The sequence below is a fragment of the Myotis brandtii genome, unplaced genomic scaffold (genome assembly GCF_000412655.1).
Source record: "Myotis brandtii unplaced genomic scaffold, ASM41265v1 scaffold139, whole genome shotgun sequence".
NCBI classification, from domain to species: Eukaryota; Metazoa; Chordata; class Mammalia; order Chiroptera; family Vespertilionidae; genus Myotis; species Myotis brandtii.
This window is the reverse complement of record NW_005354965.1, coordinates 1,238,585-1,246,978: the sequence shown is the minus strand read 5'-3', so window position 1 is coordinate 1,246,978 and position 8,394 is coordinate 1,238,585.

Genomic DNA, 8,394 nt, shown 5'->3' with positions numbered 1-8,394 from the left:
GGAGCCGCCGAGATGCCGGGAGTGAGTGCGCGTGTGCGGGAGGCGCGGGGTTTACGGCCAACACCTGGCTGCCGAGTGGATGAGTCTGAAAGGTAACGCCTGGCGGGTGTGAGCCGGGCCTGTGCGTGTGCGTGCGAGTGTGTGTGAGTGTGTGTGTGTGTGTGTGTGCGCGCGCGGGCGGGGGGCTCCCATGGAATGGATGTCACAGCGTCTACGCTTCTCCAAGGCGTGAATGTCCTCTCTCAGCCTCGCCCACCTGGCCTCAATCCCTCTTTTTTTCTTTAATTATGATTTTTAAAAAAAGTTAAGTCTTTTTTGTCGAGTCAGTCCCTCTTCTTAACAGCCACCTCCCAGGCCCTTACTCCCCGGCCGGCGCTTCTTTCCCACCATCGCAGCCGCTGCGTGTCTCCCCTTCTTTCAACCTGCGTAGCTTTAGACGTAGGACAAACGTTAAACATTCTTACCGGCAATGGAGTTGCAAGACTTCCTTCCTTTTAAACATTTTTAAATTCTTCAATCCGCTTACATTCCACGTCGTTTGCATTATTTCAGGTGTGCAGCCTAGTGGCGCTCCGGTCTTAACGTGAAAAGCAGACTTGACTTTGAGCGTCGTGCGGCTGGAAAAGCAGGTGTCAGGGCGCCGGCGGAGGTGTCTCCCTCTTCCGGAGACGCGCCCTCCGCACCCAGCCTCTGCCCTCGGATTCCGCAGCCTGGACTGGCTGGCCTTCCCTGAGCTCACTTCTGGGGCCACGCTACAGCATTTCTTACCAGCTTGTCCTTATTTGCTCCTTTAATTGGTTACAGCCGTATATTCTGGTTGTAAATTTCGTTTAACACCACAGAAGAATATCAAGTAAAAAATCCATACAGCATAAAAGTATATAAAGTATAAAGGTAGAATTCCTTATTTCTTCACTTTGCATCCATTACAGCCTGAATTCCACTCCCTAGGAGGGGATCAGACCATAATACTGTTGGGCACCTGGCTTAATATAAAGACACATTTTTGAACCAGTTCTGTGAACCTACCTCATTTTTAAAATGCCATTTTTTGGAGGTATTCTAATATATTTATCAGTCCCTTATTGATGGACATTTTGGTTGTTTCTGGGTATTAGCCATTAAAAGCCTTGCTGCGTAAAAATCCTTTTGGCATTGTAGGATAAGTTTCAAGTAGCTAATTTAAACAGATCAGTATAAATTAATGTTCTTTTCCATCTTTTTAAAACGGATTTTTTCATGTAAAGGCAGGAGCTAATTCTGTTTGATATGAATGCATTTCTTAGAAGCTGTGTGTCCTTTTATATTTAGAAGTTGGATCAAGAAAATTTTGAGAACCAGGTTAAATAATGGGGAACTTATTAACTTTGTTGCCACTTAGTGGCTTGACTTTCAGGTTATATTCACTCTTGATTGGCTTGGCAAGAATAAATAGAGAAGGCCTTTAGGGAGAGAAAATGTGAATTGACGTATTTTGTTTAATAACGTCTGGTGGTAATCCCCTTGAATGTCTGACAGTAAGAGGACTTCTTGTTCTCTTTAAAAAATTTTTTTATGGATTGCTTTTAGAGAGGAAAGGAGGGAGAGACAGAGATGTCAGTTTGTTGTTCTGCTTATTTATTTATTTATTTATTTAATATATTTGTATTGATTTCAGAGAGAAATGGAGAAGAAGAGAGAGAGAGAAACATCAGTGATGAGAGAGAATCACCAATCGGCTGCCTCCTGCACGCCCCCCACTGGGGATCAAGCCCACAACCTGGGCCTGTGCCCTTGACTGGAATTGAACCCGGGACCCTTCAGTCCGCAGGCCGATGCTCTATCCGCTGGGCCAAACTGGCCAGGGCAGATTTGTTTTACTTTAGAGAGAGAAGAAGAGAGGGGGAGAGAGATGGAAACATTGATGTGAGAGAGAAACATCTATATATTTGGCGGGCACCCCCCCCCCCCCACACACACACACTCCGCCCATTGGGGATTGAGCCCACAACCAGGAATTGAACTGGCTACTCCTTGGTTCATGGGACAACACTCAACCAACTGAGCCAGTCGGCTGGGCTTAATTATTGTGAAATGTAAAACAGATATGTATATTTACTTTAAAGAATATTATTGCAATGATCATCACTCTATCTACCACCAGATTAAGGAACAAAACATTTACATCTTTCTTCCAGAAGTAGCCTCTATCCTGATTATTTTGGTGAATCTTTCTCTCTTTCTCTTGCTTTTTTTTTTTTTTTTAATTTTATTGATTTCAGATAGGAAGAAAGAGGGAGAGAGAGAGATAGAAACATCCATGATGAGAGAGAATCATGGATCGGCTGCCTCCTGCAGGTCCCCCACTGGGGATCGAGCGCACAACCCAGGCATGTGCCCTTGACTGGAATCGAACCTGGGACCTTTCAGTTCTCGGGCCAATGCTCTATTCACTGAGCCAAACGGGCTAGGGCTCTCTTGCTTTTTAAAATAAGCTTTACATGCCCTGGCTGATGTGGCTCAATTGGTTGAGCGTTGTCCCATGTACCAAAAGGTCGCAGGTTCAATTCCCAGTCAGGGCATATACCAAGGTTTCAGGTTCCATCCCCAGTCAGGGTATGTATGAGGGCAATCAGTTGATGTTTCTCTCTCACATTGATGTTTCTCTCTCTCTCTCTCTCAAATCAATGAAAACATATCCCCAGTGAGGATTAAAAAAAATAAGTTTTATTCAACGCCGGCCGGGGCTTCCCTTCGCACCTGCCTGGGCCTGGTGCTGCCCACGCTCTCACCTGCTCCACCATCCCGCCATGGTCCTGCTCTTGTCGGGGCCCATCAGGGCCGGCAACACCTCCACTGCCGCCCACTGCCGCCCACTGCCAGCGCCACATCGTTGACGCCCGCCATGCTCCTCACCGCCCTCTGGTGGTCAGCGCCTGTCTAACTCTGTCAGTCGAACTCCCACTTGTGGGGACAATTTGCATATTAGCCTTTTATTATATAGGATGTACAAATATACATATATACAGAATGTCCCCAAAAATGTATACACACTTTAACAGCTGATTCTATCACATTTTGAAAATGAAATGTGCCCGGTTGGTGTGGCTCAGTGGTTGGGTATAGACCCATGAACCAAGAAGTCTCTGGTTCGATTCCCGGCCAGGGCACATGCTCAGGTTGTGGGCTCCATCCCTGGTAGGGGGAGTGCAGGAGGCAGCTGATTAATGTTTCTCTCTCATTGATGTTTCTCTCTCTACCCCTCTTCCTTCCTCTTTCTTTAAAAAATCAATAAAAAACAGCCCACCTGGCATGGCTCAGTGGTTGAGTGTCGTCCAGTGCTGCAGTCTTTGCAGCACAGGTTCAGGAATCTGGAGAAGGGCTGCACATAAATGAAGAGGACTAGACAAGAAATATAAATTTGGAAGGCATTGGGGAAAGCCAGGTGGAAACTTAGCTCTAGTGACTAAGCTGCCCGAATCTCCGGACCAACAGCTTTTTATTAACACACTGGAGGCCCGGTGCACAAAAATTTGTGCACTCGGGAGGGTCCCTCAGCCCGGCCTGTGCCCTCTCGCAGTCTGGGACACCTCGGGGAATGACCACCTGCTGGCTTAGGCCCGCTCCCCGGGGTTTTGGGCCTAAGCTGGCAGTCAGACATCCCTCTGGCAGCCCGGGAGCCCTCGGGGGATGTCCACTTGCCAGCGGGGAGTAGGCCTAGCTGCAGTTGGACATCCTTAGCGCTTCTGAGGGGGCGGGAGAGGCCCCCACCACCACTGCTGTACCGGCAGCCATCAGCCTGGCTTGGGGCTGAGCCGAGCTCCCCCTGTGGGAGCACACAGACCACGAGGGGGCAGCTCCTGCATTGAGGGTCTGCTCCCTGGTGGTCAGTGTGTGTCATAGTGACCAGTGATTCCCAGTCGCTCTGCTGTTAGGGTCAATTTGCATATTACCCTTTTATTATATAGGATTTTGCCCTTTAGCAAAGCAGATATACACATCAAAGGTAAGGTTTGGTAAACAATAAAGGATTATCAGGTTAGGGCAGTGGTCGGCAACCTGCGGCTCGCCAGCCACATGCGGCTCTTTGGCCCCTTGAGTATGGCCACGAAGTTTCAATCGTGATGTGCATGTGCACCCGCGTGTGGTATTTTGTGGAAGAGCCACACTCAAGGGGCCGCACTTTGCCGACTGGGTTAGGGGAACTGCCCTCAGTTGTTTGGCAGCAGGTAATAATATGCAAATCTTCAGCCCTGCTGAAGATGCCCATGAGCCTTCTGACAAACTTCTCGCATTTATTATGCCAACTACTGCTCTTAGCCCCCAGCAGACCAGGAGGTCATGGCTCGATTCTAGTCCTGGCACACGCCTGGGTGGCGGGCTCGATCCCCAGTAGGGGGTGCGCAGGAGGTAGCTGATCAGTGATTCTCTTTCATCATTGATGTTTCTCTCTTTCCCTCTCCTTTCCTCTCTGAAATAAATAAATAAATAAATAAATTTTAAATAAAATAAAATAAAAAATCAATAAAAACATATTTTAAAGGAAAATGAAATGTATTTTAATAAGCACTGCCTTTATAATTATCCAAAGTGTGTTTACATTTTTTTGGGACACCCTGTATATACACATTCTATATAATAAAAGCCTTAATATGCTAAGTGTCTGGTTGTCCAGTCAGCCATTCAACCAATCAAAATGTGATATGCTAATGATATGCTAAGGCCACTCAACCGCTCGCTATGACGTGCACTGACCACCAGAGATCAGACAGTCAACCAGTTGCTATGATGTGCACTGACCACCAGGGGGCAGACACTCTGGTAGGTTAGCTTGCTGCTTTGGTCCAGCCGATCAGGACAGAGCAAGACAGGCCGGACATGCTCTAGAGCCCTCCCGTGGTCCCTCCCTGTCTGGCCAACCTCCCGCATCCCTCCCCAGCCCTAATAGTGCACTGATGGGGTCCCTCGGCCTGGTCTGCACCCTCTCGCAATCCGGTACTCCTCAGGGGATGTCTGAGAGCAGGTTTCTGTCCAATCCTGCAGACCAGGTTGAGGGACCCCACTGGTGCACGAATTCGTGCACTGGGCCTCTAGTACGTAAATAAATGTGTTCGTGTGCGTACACACACACACACACACACACACACCCTGAATAATATGCTTAGTTTTGAATGAGTGCTGTTAAAAATAAAATTCTCTTACAAGTAGATAGTGAGCACATTTCAGTTTTTTCACTGTTGTTGAGAGTGCCGCAAAGAACTGGTTTTAAGGGGATTTAAGGATTAGGTATTTATGTAGTACATAGGGAAAGAAATGTCTCAATAAAATTGCTGAGTTACATATAATTGGTTAATGTTCCAAAGAGCAACAAAATCAGACCTCTGGGGTGAATATTTTCTACCAGGCTATAAAATCTTAGCACTATATTAATTTCTGTGTTAAATTTAAACCTTACAGGACTATAGACTGCCTTTATTAACTGTGGATTTTTCATTAAATAAACTGTGATAACAGAATTCTTTCCCCCCAGAGGGCAGATGAGATCCAAATAGGCTTAATAGAAAATGCTAGAGCTTTCTAAATGTGAGGTTAAAACTCTGTCTCATAATTGTAGGCACAAACCTGACTGTAAGGAAAGGAGGTGCTGTCCCTATTCCAGGGAATGAGCAGAGCAGAGTAGCTTGGGCTTCCCTGCCTGTGGACAGGGAAGGGCCTTTCCATTTACAGTGGCAGCGAGGGAGTCCCAGGAAGTGGGGTTCACCTCTCAGGGCATCTGGGCCTCCCGTGTGGCCCAAGCACTGCAAGGACAGCGGAAGTACGGTGTGGTCGGGGGACAGGGCCCCAGGGGGTGGGCTGCTCTGTATTGCTGCCTCTTGCTCCCCGCCTGCCTGCAGTTACCAGGGTAGGTCAAGGCCGAACCCTTCTGTGCAGGAAGTGAGGGTCCCCTGCTGAGGCAAGCGGCTGGATGGAAGGAGAGGGAGCTGCATTAGCACGTGACCAGGGCCAAGCCAGCGCAGCTGAGGAGATGGGAATGTGGGCCAGTTCGGGGCAGTCGGTCCTTAGGCGAGAACGCTGCTGCTGCTGTAGCAGCGGGGACAGGTGTGTCTGAGGTTACACGCTTCCTCTGGCCCCTCACCCTCCTCGGCTGGGGCACAGCTGCTCTGCTTAGCATTCCCGTGACACACCTTTCCGGTCTTTATTGATCTGCTGGCGTTCATACTCCAGCCCCTCTTGACAAGAAGAGGAACATTTTTGGAGGCTTTGCCTGTCTGAATATGTTTTTAAAAATATATTAGCCCTGGCTGGTGTGGCTCAGTGGATAGAGTGTCGACCTGCACACCAAAGGGTCCAGGTTTGATTCCGGTCAAGGGCACGTACCTCGGTTGGAGGCTCCTCCCCCGCCCAGGCCCTGGTCAGGGCTCATGCTGGAGGCAACCCATCGATGTGTTTCTCTCACATCGGTGTTTCTCTCTGTCTTTCCCTCTCTCTAAAGTCAATGTAAAAATATCCTCAGGCCCTAGCCAGTTTGGCTTAGTGGATAGAGTGTCGGCCTGCGGACTAAGGGTCCTGGGTTCAATTCCGGTCAAGGGCACATGCCCAGGTTGTGGGCTCCATGACCAGGAGGCAGCCAATCAATGATTCTCTCTCATCACTGATGTTTCTAACTCTCTCTCCCTTTCCCTTCCTCTCTGAAATCAATAAAAATGCATTTTGAAAAAGAAAGAAAAATATCCTCGGGTGAGGATTAACCAAAAAACAAACAAAATGCCCTCAAAAAAGGACTCAGGTTTTCTTTCACAGAGAGTCGCTTCTATTTGGGATAGGAATAATATCTTACCTAATAATAGACAAACATGCAAATTGACCGTACCTTCGCTGCGCCTTAAGCCACGCCCACCAGCCAATCAGAGCGACTATATGCAAATTAACCCAACCAAGATGGCGGCCAGCAGCCACGGAGCTGGAGCGAGCAGGAGGCTTGCTTGCTCCAGTGATGGAGGAAGCCAGCCTGCCGCCGGCTCTGAGCTCCACTCAAAAGCAACAAAGTTTCAATTATAGAAGGTAAATAAACCCCAGTAGCCATGGCCACGGAGCTGGAGCAAATAAAAAGAAAACAAAAAAAGGAAAGGCTGGGAGCTTCAGTCGCCAGGGGCCTTGGTCAGTCTGAAAACAGCCATCAGCCCCTCACCCAGGCTGGCCAGGCACCCCAGCGGGACCCCCACCCTAATCCAGGACACCCTTCAGGGCAAACCAGTTGGCCCCCACCCATGCACCAGGCTTCTATTCTATATAATAAAAGGGTAATATGCAAAATTAACCCTAACAGCAGAACGACTGGGAATCACTGGTCACTATGACACACACTGACCACCAGGGGGCAGACACTCAATGCAGGAGCTGCCCTCTGGTCGTCAGCACACTCGCACAGGGGGAGCCCGGCTCAGCCACAAGCCAGTCTGATGGCTGCCAGGACAGCGGTGGGAGCCTCTCCCGCCTCCTCAGCAGCGCTAAGGATGTCCGACTGCAGCTTAGGCCTGCTCCCCACTGGCAAGTGGACATGCCCCGAGGGCTCCTGGGCTGCCAGAGGGATGTCTGACTGCCAGCTTGGGCCCAATCCCTCAGGAAGCGGGCCTAAGCCAGCAGGTGGACATCCTCCGAGAGGTCCCAGACTGCAAGAGGGCATAGGCCAGGCTGAGGGACCCCCCCGAGTGCACAAATTTTTGTGCACCAGGCCTCTAGTCTAACGTATAATAATGTTTGTGGGTCAGACTAGTGATCCAGAGATTAGTTCAAAAATCTTGGCTTTTTCACCCTGGCTGGTGGCTCAGGGGGTTAAGCATTGTTCATGCTAAACAAATGCACCTGCATCACCCTTCCCAGGAGGGATACAGGACATTTCCTTCACCCCTAGCAGCTCCCATAGACAGTTCTAGGCTCTATGGGCAACCACTGTTCTGATGGCTGGGACCATTGACTAGTTTTGACTCTTAAGCTTCATTTAAATGGAACCATTCAGTCTGTACTCTTTTGTGTCTGCATTCTCTCAGTTAAGTTATGTTTTTGAGGTTTTCTCTGAATCAGTTCATTCTCTTTTGTTGCTCTGTAGGGTTCTGTTGTATGACTTGATAATTCTGTTGAGGAGCATTTAGGTTGTTTGAGTTCGGGGTCATTATGAGTAAAAATGCTACAAACTTTTGTGTATAGACCTTTTTTGTGTGTAGAATGTGCTTTTACTTCCCTTGGTAAATACTAGGAATGGAATTGCTGGGTTGCAGGGAGGTTTATTTTATAACTTTACTAGAGACCTGGTGCACAAAAATTTGTGCACTCGGGGGGGTCCCTCAGCCCGGCCTGTGCCCTCTCACAGTCTGGGACCCTTTGGGGGATGTCCACCTGCTGGCTTAGGCCCACTCT